Source organism: Geotrypetes seraphini, chromosome 7 (genome assembly GCF_902459505.1).
Source record: "Geotrypetes seraphini chromosome 7, aGeoSer1.1, whole genome shotgun sequence".
Taxonomy (NCBI): domain Eukaryota; kingdom Metazoa; phylum Chordata; class Amphibia; order Gymnophiona; family Dermophiidae; genus Geotrypetes; species Geotrypetes seraphini.
The window spans coordinates 175,545,736-175,559,639 of NC_047090.1; the positions used below are offsets into that span (position 1 = coordinate 175,545,736).

At 44.6% G+C, this 13,904-nt stretch overlaps 1 protein-coding gene across 4 annotated transcripts in view; it reads left to right on the forward strand.

Moving 5' to 3' along the window:
• The first annotated feature begins 1,054 nt into the window (after nucleotides 1–1,054).
• Nucleotides 1,055–13,904, forward strand: part of TC2N (tandem C2 domains, nuclear) — a 137,316-nt gene continuing 124,466 nt past the window's right edge. For 2 of the 4 annotated variants that reach the window (XM_033951809.1, XM_033951811.1), the window contains exon 1: nucleotides 1,057–1,210. The gene's annotated coding sequence lies outside the window, so the exon portion shown is untranslated. Of the gene's footprint in view, nucleotides 1,211–13,904 lie in introns of all 4 variants that reach the window. The other 2 variants (XM_033951812.1, XM_033951806.1) reach the window with 2 other exon arrangements.

Sequence of the window (13,904 nt, forward strand, 5' to 3'; positions counted from 1 at the left end):
TTGGAATGATTATATGGAGAATTACAACTATATGTAGCTCTTTTATGGTGTTTAAGTTGATGTAGCAATGAATATGCATAAGATCTATTAGCATACCATGAAAGCAGTGCATGCAAATAGATGTCATGCATATTCATTGGGGAAAATCCTGAAAACCTGACTGGATTGTGGCCCTCGAGGAGGGACTTTGATACCCCTGCCGGAGGCTGTTGCTGCTGCTCTAGAGTTGCACACTTTGTGGTCCTAGGTGTCAACTTAGCAAAACGATTGAGGGTGCTAAACCCTTCCCTGGACACAATCAATGAGTTCGCTCATCCTTGTGGAGAAAAATGTTTGCAGCCTCCTCAGGTGCAGACAAGCGCTCCCACATTTTTTCTTTAATTCTTTATTTATTCAAGTTTTACATTTGACAACAGAACAAGTCAAAAAGAAAAAAATACAATGGAAACAGAAATATAGCTAATTAGCAAGAATTAAAATATTCCTACATCACAGTTACAGATTAAATTGTACATGCTAGAGTATAACTAGTTCACAATAATAAGGGACAGACCTGTAAGAATTAACTGTTCAATATTTTTTTTTTTTTAAATAAATCTTTATTGATTTTCAAACTTTGACAGTGCAATACAATTAATTGAACATCAACACTACATAAAACGCACTATTAAAAAACACAATTAATACATAAAACAATAATTTTATCCCCCCTCCTCCCAATTATTAATACAAGAAGACGTACTATGTTATTACAATATTATAATTAAATAATTTTAAAAATCAAAATGCATTTCCCTCCCAACCCCTCACTTCCATCCCTGGATGTGTAAGGAAATCTAATAAAAAGAGGGATAGATGACAATTATTGTAAGAATGAACTGAATAAACTTTTTTTACCACCACATTCAAAAAAGAAAGACGGCACTGGACAGCGGCCACTAGCGTTACCTCAGGTGGGCGGCCGCGCGTGCCGAAGGTGGGAGGAGCTCACGCTCTCCGGGCCCGGGTTCGGAGGGGGAGGGGGAGGGGCCCGAGCGGCGGCGCGCGCCTCAGACGCATAAGAGGCGAAGAGCGCGCGCGCGCGCGCCGGCTGCGCTCCCGCACTCGGAGGTGAGAGCAGCGCCGGCGGCGGACGGGACCGATGCCGAGTCCCGCGAAGGAGGTCGCGCAACCCCCCAGCACGGTCCCACCGTGCGGACACGAGAGCAGTGTGAGTTTATAACCGGCTTCTTCTGTTCGTTCATAACTGTGGGGGAAGGGGGGGTGCTTTCTTCTTCGTTTTGTTTTGAGGACTCCCTTGGGCCATACCCTGTCCCTGACACGTCGCGTGCTGTCGCTGTTTCTGGCGCGAGCTCTCGGTGGTCCGAGGCGAAGACTGGACGGGGGCGGGACGTGCTGGGCAGATAGGGCAAAGGTGCTGCTTCTTTCCTATACTGGGGGACCGCGAAAAGACTACTTAACCGTTCAAGTTTATTTTTTACTTTGATGAATCGCTTATTTAGTTTTACTAAGCGAGATACAACATTAATAATAATAAAAAAAATAATACATAAGCATATATTTAGACATATCATTTAAAATTTAAAAATGATGGGTTAGACCCGGGGTAGGGAACTCCGGTCCTCGAGAGCCCGTATTCCAGTTGGGTTTTCAGGATTTCCCCCAATGAATAGGCATGAGATCTATTTGCATGCGCTGCTTTCGATGCATATTCATTGGGGAAATCCTGAAAACCCGACTGGAATACGGCTCTCGAGGACCGGAGTTCCCTACCCCCCCCTGGGTTAGACCAACAGACTAATCAATACACAAGGTAAAAAGGGACAGAACTACAATTCAATGCTTTAAAGTACAGAGGAGAACCATAGATGGAAAAAACATTAGGGAGGGAAAAGGGGAAACCTGGAAGGAGACTAATGTAAAATTAGAACATAATTTAAAGCAGTGGTTCCCAACCCTGTCCTGGAGGAACACCAGGCCAATTGGGTTTTCAGGCTAGCCCTAATGAATATGCATGAAGCAAATTTGCATGCCTATCACTTCCATCATATGCAAATCTCTCTCATGCATATTCATTAGGGCTAGCCTGAAAACCCAATTGGCCTGGTGTTCCTCCAGGACAGGGTTGGGAATCACTGTTTTAAAGATTAAAAGCATCTTTAAAAAGGAAACTCTTGAAGTTACTTTTAAAACCACTCAAACCATTTTCCTCTCTTACATCCTTGAAAAAGAGGAGGCTAAGAGTGGACATGATAGAAACATTCAAGATAATGAAGGGAATAGACGTAGTAGATAAAGAAGACTTCTCCAAGGTAGAGAGAACAAGAGGGCACTCTCTAAAGTTAAAAGGGGATAGATTCCGTACAAACGTAAGGAAGTTCTTCTTCCCCCAGAGAGTTGTGGAAAACTGGAATGCTCTTCCAGAGGCTGTTATAGGGGAAAACACCCTCTAGGGATTCAAGATAAAGTTGTGTAAGTTCCTGCTGAACCAGAACGTATACAGGTAAAGCTAATCTCAGTTAGGATACTGGTCTTTGACCAAAGGGCCGCTGCGTGAGCGGACTGCTGGACACGATGGACCACTGGTCTGACCCAGCAGTGGCAATTCTTATGTTCTTATGTTCAAAGTGTTCCTAAGTTGCAGAGCCGGGCATAGAGAGCGGTTGCGTTCCAGTATCCACAGCAGTTTTTCTGTGTCACTGATTCTTCACTATCCTGGACGGACGAGCGTACAAGATCTCATAACGAAAACCAACATTTATGCCTCCATCTCCTTGTCTCACCTCCAAGCTATCTAATACATAGCCTCAGGGGGTCTCAAAGTCCCTCCTTGAGGGCCGCAATCCAGTCGGGTTTTCAGGATTTCCCCAATGACTATGCATTGAAAGCAGCGCATGCACATAGATCTCATGCATATTCATTGGGGAAATCCTGAAAACCCGACTGGATTGCGGCCCTCGAGGAGGGACTTTGGTGACCCCTGATCTAATGTGTATCTAACCCAGGGATGGGAAACTCCGGTCTGTGAGGGCCGGAATCCAGTCGGGTTTTCTGGATATCCCCAATGACTATGCATTGAAAGCAGCGCATGCACATAGATCTCATGCATATTCATTGGGGAAATCCTGAAAACCCGACTGGATTGCGGCCCTCGAGGAGGGACTTTGGTGACCCCTGATCTAATGTGTATCTAACCCAGGGATGGGAAACTCCGGTCTGTGAGGGCCGGAATCCAGTCGGGTTTTCTGGATATCCCCAATGACTATGCATTGAAAGCAGCGCATGCACATAGATCTCATGCATATTCATTGGGGAAATCCTGAAAACCCGACTGGATTGCGGCCCTCGAGGAGGGACTTTGGTGACCCCTGATCTAATGTGTATCTAACCCAGGGATGGGAAACTCCGGTCTGTGAGGGCCGGAATCCAGTCGGGTTTTCTGGATATCCCCAATGACTATGCATTGAAAGCAGCGCATGCACATAGATCTCATGCATATTCATTGGGGAAATCCTGAAAACCCGACTGGATTGCGGCCCTCGAGGAGGGACTTTGGTGACCCCTGATCTAATGTGTATCTAACCCAGGGATGGGAAACTCCGGTCTGTGAGGGCCGGAATCCAGTCGGGTTTTCTGGATATCCCCAATGACTATGCATTGAAAGCAGCGCATGCACATAGATCTCATGCATATTCATTGGGGAAATCCTGAAAACCCGACTGGATTGCGGCCCTCGAGGAGGGACTTTGGTGACCCCTGATCTAATGTGTATCTAACCCAGGGATGGGAAACTCCGGTCTGTGAGGGCCGGAATCCAGTCGGGTTTTCAGGATTTCCCCAATGACTATGCATTGAAAGCAGCGCATGCACATAGATCTCATGCATATTAATTGAGGAAATCCTGAAAACCCGACTGGATTGCGGCCCTCAAGGAGGGACTTTGAAACCCCTGCTACATCTAATGAACTATGTCTACATATCCGGCCGTCTAGGTTCTGCTGGCACTGCAGAATGGTATCTGGCCACAATCAACTTTTGGCTTCTGATAAAGCACACCTAAATGCTGCTGATACTGCGATCACTTGTTTTACTAAACCTCCTTCCTCACCTGGAAGGACCAGAAGGAAATGAATATACTCATGTCAAGGGAAGGGGGAGGGAAGAGTGAAGCCAGCTCAGCATAAAGGTTGAGTCTGTCTCCATGTCTTGTTTTGAACTTCTACCTGTGGCTCTTTGTTGCCTGTCTGAACTATTCATGTTTCAAAAAAACAAAAAACAATTTATAGTACTTCATTCCTTCTATTTTTCAAAGCTGTGCTATCCTCTGTTGTACCACTCCATCTGTACTAAATTATATTCACAACTCCCTACGTATAGGATCTCTTTCTTAAAGCAACCATTATCGTAAAGCAGTAACACTACATATTTCATGTGCTAATATTAAATTGTTATAAACATGGTATGGGCGTGGAGGAGTAGCCTAGTGGTTAGGGCTGCAGCCTCAGCACCCTGAGGTTTAAGGTTAAGCTCAGCACTGCTCCTTGTGACCCTGGGCAAGCCGGTTCATAGACAAAATCGCGTGAGACAACGGCGCGCCGACAACTGAGCGCAAGGTTGACGGCGCGCCGAAGAAAAGCACTATTTTAAAGGGTTCCGACGGGAGGTGTTGGTGGGAACCCCTCTATTTTACTTAACAGACATCGCGCTGGCGTTGTGGGGGGTTTGGGGGGTTGTAACCCCCCTCGTTATACTTGAAACCAAACTTTTTGCCTGTTTTTTAGTTTTAAGTATAATGAGGGGGGTTACAACCCCCCAAACCCCCCACAACGCCAGCGCAATGTCTGTTAAGTAAAGTGGGGGGGGGGGTTCCCCCCCACACCCCCCGTTGGGGCAAGCCACTTAACATTCCATTTTCCTAGGTACTTTAAATAGATTTGGAGCCTGCTGGGACAGATAGGAAAGAAATACTTGAGTATCTGAATGTAAACTGCTTAGGTTATAAGCAGTGTATAAATAGAACTAAATAAATATAGTGGTACCTCGGAATCCGAACGCCCCAGAACTTGAACATTTTGGAATCCGAACTTATTTTGCAGTAAATTTTGCCCCGTAATCTGGACTCTGCTTTGGAATCTGAATGCCCTGCACATTCTGCCCCTAAAATCCAGTGTATTTACTGTTAAAATTTGAGTTTGTGGGACCCAGGAACGGATTAATCCAGTTTCCATTATTTTCAATGGGAAAAATTGTCTTGGAACTTGAACATTTTGGAACTCAAAACGGGGTTCTGGAACGGATTAAGTTCGGATTCCAAGGCATCACTGTACTACGTTAACTATTTAAAAGAGCTGATAACATGCAAAATTGTTAATCAGCTCTTTAAATATAGTTCTGTTTTGTTTTAACACTAAAGTAAGATCTTGCTTTGGGGCTCATTTTCAAAGGGTCGGATTCTCAAAATTTGAGGTTGCCTTTAACGTGGATGCTAAACTGGTTCCAGCCGGCTTAGCGTGCATGTATTTTTTTTAGCAGCCGATTGTCAAAAAGGTTTACCGTGGTCTTTTCTGAGCTTCCTAGCAGTCTCTGATTCTGCCATGCAAATGAGTTCATCGATATTTAAACGAGCACTCCGGTCGATTCTTCATCGCTGCCGAGTGATTTTCCAAGCGCAGCGTCAGCTCTTGGTGAACAAAAAAATCAGCGACTGGTCCGGGGGTGCCGGTACTGTGAAAAGCGCATCTCTGGCGTGTGTTTTGACTGTGGCTCATGAAATAATAAAAAAAAATTACTTGATTTGCATAAATTATAGTGCTTTTTTTTTGGGGGGTGGACAAGAGCACGCTTCTTGAGTGTGTGTATTATAGCTATGTCTTATGTGTTTCTGGCTGTGGTTCATGATAAAATTTTACATTTAAAAACTATTTATGGGGTCCTTTCACTAAGGCGTGCTAGCCGTTGTAGCACGTGCTAAACACTAACGCATTCGTAGACTATAATGGACGCGTTAGCGTTTAGTAAAAGGACCTCTATATGAATTATAGTAGTTATGGGGGGAGGGGGAGAAAAGGCATGTCTAGCACGCCTGTGATTGACACACCGCTTATGGCGTTGCTTTTCCCGGCACACGCACACATTTACGCCTCTTTCGTGGTGTATTCCGCGCATGTGCCGATCACTGTCGCCAGCGGCTCATCTCATGTAAATTTAACGAACCTTCGCAATTCTCCGCCAACCTCATTTGCATGCGCATTTTTTTCTTTTCTAGAATGACTCGCCTTTTTGAAATCGCTACAATGATGGCTGCGACGGCGGCTCTTCAGTTTTTACCGCAAAGTTTTGAGAATCTAGCCCTTAGCCCGGTGCGTCGAAAACTGTGTGCCTCCTGAGACTTCAGGTGTGCCGCGACACACTGGCGAGGGGGAGAGTCATCCGCGCCGGCTGGCTGCCCACAGGATGTGCCTCCTCGCCGGCATCTCTCCCCCCTCCCCCCGCACCTCCCCGATCCCTCCACCGAAGTGGGTCGCAGCCAAATGGGCCTCCGTGCAAGCGTGGACGTCGACGTAATGACATCACGCATGTGGGTGACATCATTGCATCGACGACTGCGCACTTCCGGGTGCCTTCTGGCCGGGGCATTGGGTTTAGTGTGCCACCGGCCAGAAAGTTTGCAAGACACTGCCTTGGCTCTTCAACCCAACCAGCAGAGTAAGCATTCCTCTTAACTATATCCATGACGTCTTGTTTGTCTGTCTTGGCTGTTTAGATTGTAAGCTCTTTCGAGCAGGGACTGCCTTCTTTCTGACTTTTTACAGCGCTGCGTACATCTGGTAGCACTATAGAAATAATCTATAATAATAAAACGCTAAGTGCGCATGCGCACTCTTAACGCCGTGTTGCCTGATCTGTAGTTTCTTGGCCGGCAGAGTGCGCATGCGTGCTTACCACGCATCTCTCTGTCTCGCAGCGGGCTTGCCAGCTCCGGCCAGACAAAGTTCATTTTTTTGTTCAAAGCCCCCGCCGCGGCTCCTCTATCGAACCTCAACAGAGTCGGAGAAGACTTCTGACTGTGGGGAAGAGGGGGGGGGGGAGCAGTAAGGGAGCTGGCCAGACCGCGGGAAGAGAAAGGGGAGGTAGGGGAAATGCTGCTGCTACACAGGACAGTGGTGTGGGGGGAGGGAAATGGAGGGGGAGGGAAATGGAGGGGGAGGGAATGCTACTGCTGTGGCTGCTGCACAGGGAAATGGAGGGGGAGGGAGTACTGCTGTGGCTGCTGTACAGGGTAGTGGGGGGAGAGAAATTCTGCTGCATAGGAGGCAGGGAGAGAGACAGACAGAAAGAAAGACAGCGGGAGGGAAAGAGAGAGACAGAAATAAAGACAGACAGATATATATTCTAGCACCCGTTAATGTAACGGGCTAAAATACTAGTTAATAATAATAGTAGTAGACACACACAATACCATAGAAACCTCTGATAATTTGTGTGTCTTAAGTGCTTTGAAAATGAGCCCCTATATCTCTACATTTGCATTGTTTGATCTGTAGAGCTGTAATTTATTGCTGGGTAATTTGCCACTCTTTTCAGGTACAGTGGCAAAATAACGCTCAGAATTTAGGAAGTTGGTAGGACTTTTTAGCACCCTCTTGTACTCAGGAGGATCCCCAAAAGCAGATAGATTCCATACTGCTTATCTCAGAGACAAATAGTAGGCTTCTAAATCTACCTTTTTAGTCTATGGTCTTTTCCTCCTGGAACTTGACAAAATCTTTAAAAAAAAACAAAACCCCCAAAACAACAAAACCCCCACCAATGAGAAAAAGGTGTTTCACAATAACCAAACGAAAACTGCACATTCAAAAATGGTGTAATGCAACCACTCACTAATACCAAACAACTCTTGTCCATTCAAATTTTTTCAAATAGCGGAGGAAAAGACCTTAGAAGTATTGCCACTCACTTAGACTTGATATCAGTCATTGGCCAAAGTTTTTTTTTATTCATTCAATTTTTTACACTGTTCTCCCAAGGGAGCTCAAGAGTGGTTTACATGAATTTATTCAGGTACTCAAGCATTTTTCCCTGTCTGTCCCAGTGGGCTCATAATCTATCTATTAAGTAACTTGCTCAGGGTCACAAGGATCAACGTGGGTTTGAACCGGTGGCAAGTCAAATGCGCGCAAGACAAATGCGCGTGGACAATTGTGCGCAGACAAGTGAGCGCAAGACAATTCAGTCTTGCGCTCACTTGTCTTGCTCATGCATTTGACTATGAACCATTCGCACTCAGATGTCTTGCGCTCACTTGTCTTGCATTCAGGCGTCTTGCGCTCGCTTATCTTCGCGCGTTTGGCCGCGTGCATTTGTCTTGCACGCATTTGACTATGAACCGTTTGAACCCACAACCTCAGGGTGTGGAGGCTGTGGCTTTAACCACTGCGCCACACTCTCCTTCTTCCACTACTTTTTAAAAAAATATATAATTAATTTATTAATTTGTAGTATTTATATATCACTTATAACCTAAGTGGTTTACATTCAGGTACTCAAGCACTCTTAACTCACACATGTCAAACTCTGGCCCGGTGTAATGAAATTTGGCCCGCCAGACAATTTCCAATTTACACTTAAGCTGGCCCACCGGCAGACATTTTTGTTACCGAATCAGGTACAAGCGCCGCACCAGCTGTAGGTTTCCCGCGGCTTCCCGGTCTTGCATTAAAGCAGCCTGCAGAGGATCGCTGGTCGGCTGTAGCGATCCTAGCAGGTTGCCATAGCCTCTGCAGCACTGCCGCGGTCCAGTACATCACAGGAGGGGCGGGACTACGGCAGAGGGAACGTGCTGCGGGGGCCGACGGCAGCCTGCTAGGATCGCTACAGCTGACCGGCGATTCTCTGCAGACCGCTTTAATGTGAAAGCGGGAATCGGGGATGGGTGGAGGGAAGGAAAAGAGGGCCAAAAGGAAAGATGCCAGACCTCTGGGGGAGGGGAGGGAAACGGAAGAGAAGAAGAAAGAAGGAGACCCTGGCAAGCGAGTTATCAGAAGACGACCAGAGCCTGGGACCACAACATGATTTAAGTAATGACCAGCCAACAAAAGGTAGAAAGAATAGTTTTATTTTCTGTTTTCTGATTACAATATGTCAAATTTGAAACGTGTATCATGCCAGAGCTGGTGTTAGACAGCAGGCGTGAACTAGGACCTAAAAGAGAGAGGAAAAGTCTTTTTTATTTATTTTGTTTACACCACAGAGCCGGCGTGGGGTTGGAGAGGTTGTAACCCTATATGTCTACTAAGACTAAGGGGTCCTTTTATTAAGCTGCGCATTTAGCGCACGCGAAATCGGTTAGCGTACCTTAATAAAAGGACCCTTAAGTATCTTAATAAAAAATTCAGCCCGCGATTTAGCTTATGTTTTAGATTTTGGCCCCTTAATGTGATTGGGGCAATGGAGGGGGGGGATTAAGTGATTTGGCCAAGGTCACAAGGCAGAGCATGGGATTTGAACCCACAACCTCAGGGTGCTGAGGCTGTAGCTCTAATCACCACACCACACACTCTCGCTGCACAAGTGACATTATGCACTCAATGAATCAAATCAAAATGTCTTGCATGTTTATGAATTCGCAATTTAATTTACTTGTTTTTAACAGTTGGACAAATAGACACTAGATCTTTTTATTGTTTGGTTTTTTGTTCTCCAGTTCAGTATGCCCTTTACGTTTTTTGTTTGTTCTTCCTTCAGCCAGTCTCATTTACGGTATTGTTTTCCCCCTGTTTGTCTCCACCCACTAGCTCTTCTCTATTTCTGTTTCACTTGCTTTCTCCACACTTCATTCTTCCTTCCTCTCTGCAGTACCCTCCGACAGGTTTTCAAGTTGTTTTTAAATATTCTCGGTACTGGAACGTTAATTGAGTTCCAGGAAAATTCAGTGACTTCAGAAATTCAATAATAATGCCAGTGATGTTCAGTCTGCCTCCAAATGGTTCTTTTTGCGGTGTCAAGTTGCAATCCTAGAGAGATTGATTTGTTTTCTATCCTGTTCTCAAAGAGCTCAGAACGGGTTACGGGTTGACATACATAATAGACAATTAACAGATTACAGTTTGCCATAGTTACAGTGCAAGTTCTTTGGACACAAGTTTTTATTCTAATTTGGGATCTAATACCAATATACGTGGAGGGGCATAATCGAAAGGGACGTCTAAGTCCGTTTGCGTCCAGCTCGCAAGTCGTCCAAAGTAAAAAAAAACAGCCTAAGATACATTTTCGAAAAATGCGTTCAAAATTTTTTTGTTTGTTTCGAAAATCGTCTAATTACACGTCCTGCCGATCTGATCGTCCAAGCCGCTAAATCGTCCATCTTTATACCACATTTCTGTTCAACATTTCGTCCAAGTCAAAAACGCCTAGAACAAGCCCTGTTGGACGTGGGAGGGGTCTGCAAAGTGATGGACTGAACACCCAGACATGGCACCTAAATAGTGGGGTAGGCACTGCTGTGAACTTCACAAAAAGGGTGCCATGGCTTCTCCTCACTACGGCTCCCATATACGTCACGGTGAGCCCCCCAAACCACCTCCAGAATCCCCTATACCCTATCCCAAGCACAGCACCGGGTATAGCTTTGGATTCTTAACCAGAAATAGCTAAGAAGAAAAAATAAAAAAATAAAAAAATTTAAATTGAATCAGGTTGGGCAGACTGGATGGACCATTCGGGTCTTTATCTGCCGTCATCTACGTCATCATCTACTATGTATTATCTACCACCCTAATAGCCCTTATGGCTGCAGGAGCCACTTATATGCCAGTAAAAAAGGGTTGTGGGGGTGTATAGGGCAGTGCACATATTTCAATATCAATGCAGTGATTACAGGGGCTTATGGGCATGGGTCCTCCTCTCTATGGGTCCCTAACCCACCCTCAAGACGACCTAAGCCGCCTCTGTGCTGGACGACTAGGCTTTCCTATGCCAGGCGGCCAGGTGAAGAATTTTTTTTTTTTTTTAATCATTTTAATTATTCATACAAGCATAATAAACATACTCAAACACAGATTTGTAATTTCCAAGAAGAAAATAATCTAACGTGGAGACCCACCAAGAAAGAAAAACTTTATTATTTAGTCCACAAATAATATGGAGTCAAAGAATAGAAATAAAAAAAAAATAACAATCTATCATCTTAGGAGCATTCATAAAGGACGCAGGAAGCTGCCAGTTCGCGCTACTCTTTTGGAACGGCAGCAGAACCAATTATGATTTCACTACCTTCTTTAGCCACAATAAATTCTAACAATTGTTTGTGCTCAAAAAAACCCAAAATTTTTCCCACCATAAGTAACACAACATTTTGACGGAAACTTCAAAATAAAGGTTGCACCTAGAGATATGACTCTCGGTCTATAAACCAAGAAGTCACTTCTTCTCTTCTGTGTCACCTTTGAAAAATCAGGAAATATACGTATAGTTGAACCCCAAAATTGTGAATTTTAAAGGTGTGATTAATATTTATATGGGGGGGGGGGTCAGGGATCACTAGGTGTGTGTGGGGGTCTGTTTTATGTGTTTGCAGTGCTTATCTGGTGAGTTTAGGTGGGTTTTTGTGACTTAGACCATGTTTTACATGGTCTAAGTCACAACGTCCAAGTTCCGTCTAGGCTCTGTTGTAAAACTTTTGGTTATACATGCTGTACGACTAAGTCTAAGCCAACCCACATCCCGCCCAACTCCCACCCTCGACACTCCTCCCGGAACGCCCCGTTTAGCTTTGATCGTTCAGCGGCACTATGTAGGCCTAGATCGTTTAGAAATATGTCCAAAACCCGTTTTTATTATTGGCACTTGGACGTATTTGGGAAATGTTCATCCAAGTGCCGACTTAGGCCGGTTTTTGGACGTTTTTCTCTTTCGATTATGAGCCCCATAGTATACAGTTTACAGGTTACAATTTGCCATAGTTCCAATTGAATCTTTTCTAATTCCACTACACTTCCCCCCCCCCCTGTATTTGCGGTGTTTGGGGCTGAACAGACCCGTGAATACTGAAAAACCGCCAATAACTTTCTCATAAGTTATTCGTGGTTTTCTGTTTTAAAAACCTAGCGAATATGATAAACCCGCGAATAACCTGAAGTGCAGTGATTTTCTCTGTGCACGCTTGGAGCAGCGATTTTTCTCTGTACTGTACAGTCTCACTGGCCACCGGGTGAGAGGAGAACATAAACTTTTTGAATCTCAGCCTCAGGGCTCCTGGTTAGCGCCTAAGCCCGGAGCAGCCCAAGCTACCACTCCCTTGCAAGTTACCCTCTGGTGATACATGTTGAGTGCCGGAATCTCCATCTTGCACTCTCCTTTTCTCTCACTGCCACGGCTAACACAACTCATCCCGCTCCTTGTTTACGTGGCAGGCAGCCATGACACTCCAAATCGGCGTGCAATGCTGGAAGCAGTGATTTTCTCTATGAAAGTTGGCGATTTTCTGTGTGCAACACTGGGAGCAGCGATTTTCTGTGCACTGTACTGTCGTACTCGTGGATGATGTAGTTTGGGGGGAGGAGCCAGCATGATAAAAACCACGAATAATTGAAACCGCGAATACGGAGGAAGAAGTGTATATCTTTTCTGAGATACAGCGACCACAATTGTGCAGAAAATGCAAACCAATCAGATTTTTAGGATATTTCTAATGAAAATGCGCCTAATGCAACATAAAAATGGCATATCATGAGGCACGCTCGGGTGTCCTGCAATAACTGTGAAATGTGTGTACTCTAACCGCATGCTAAAAAAAATATTACTTTTTAATTCTTTTGAGGGGTGTGTTACGGGGGTGGAGCGTGAGCCTTCCTCTACTAAACCATTAGTGCTGCTACATTATCATGTACCAGCTGGTTAACACTTGGATATCGTGTGAGTCTTTACTCCCAAATTCTTTAATGTCCCCTTAAAGTTAGACTCTTACTGGCACATCTAGCTGATCTAGGTCCCTAACTTAATTACATAGTAACATTGTAAATGACGGCAGATAAAGACCTGAACGGTCCATCCAGTCTGCCCATAAGTTATACCCATTAAAAATAATACATGATTAAATTAACTTGTCTCTTCTTTGATATTTCTGAGTCATAGACTGTAAAGTCCACCTGGTATTGTCCTAGGTTCCAAATGCTGAAGTTGCCATCAAATCAAGCCTTTGTGACATCACTCCTGAGGTTGGCTCTTGGGCATTGGTGGAATGAGGCATTATGACATCACAATCTCAGCTCTGGAATGTTGCTACTCTTTGGGTTTCTGCCAGGTAACATAGTAAATGACGGCAGATAAAGACCTGAACGGTCCAGCCAGTCTGCCCATTAGTTATACCCATTAAAAATAATAATAATAATAACTTTATTTTTGTATACCGCAAATATCACAAGCAGTTCAGAGCGGTTTACAGAGGAAGAGACTGTACACAGACAGCGATGCCACAGAAAATATTTTGAAATTACATAATTAACTTGTCTCATTTTTAATCTACATTCTTTGTTTTCTGATTAGAGATCCTCTATGTTTATCCCACGCTTTTTTGAATTCCATCACCGTTTTCCTCTCCACCACTTCCCTCGGAAGGGCATTCCAGACATCTACCACCCTCTCCGTGAAAAAGAATTTCCTAACATTGCTCCTGAGTCTTCCTCTTTGCAACCTCAAATTATGCCCTCTAGTTTTACCATTTTCTCTTCTCTGGAAAATATTTGGTTCTATATTAATACCTTTCAAGTATTTAAACGTCTGTATTATATCTCCCCTGTCCCTCCTCTCCTCCAGAGTATACATCTTATGGTCTTCCAGTCTCTTCTCATACTTCTTTTGGTTCAATTCCCTTACCATTTTTGTCATCAGGAATGAATTGGCACCTC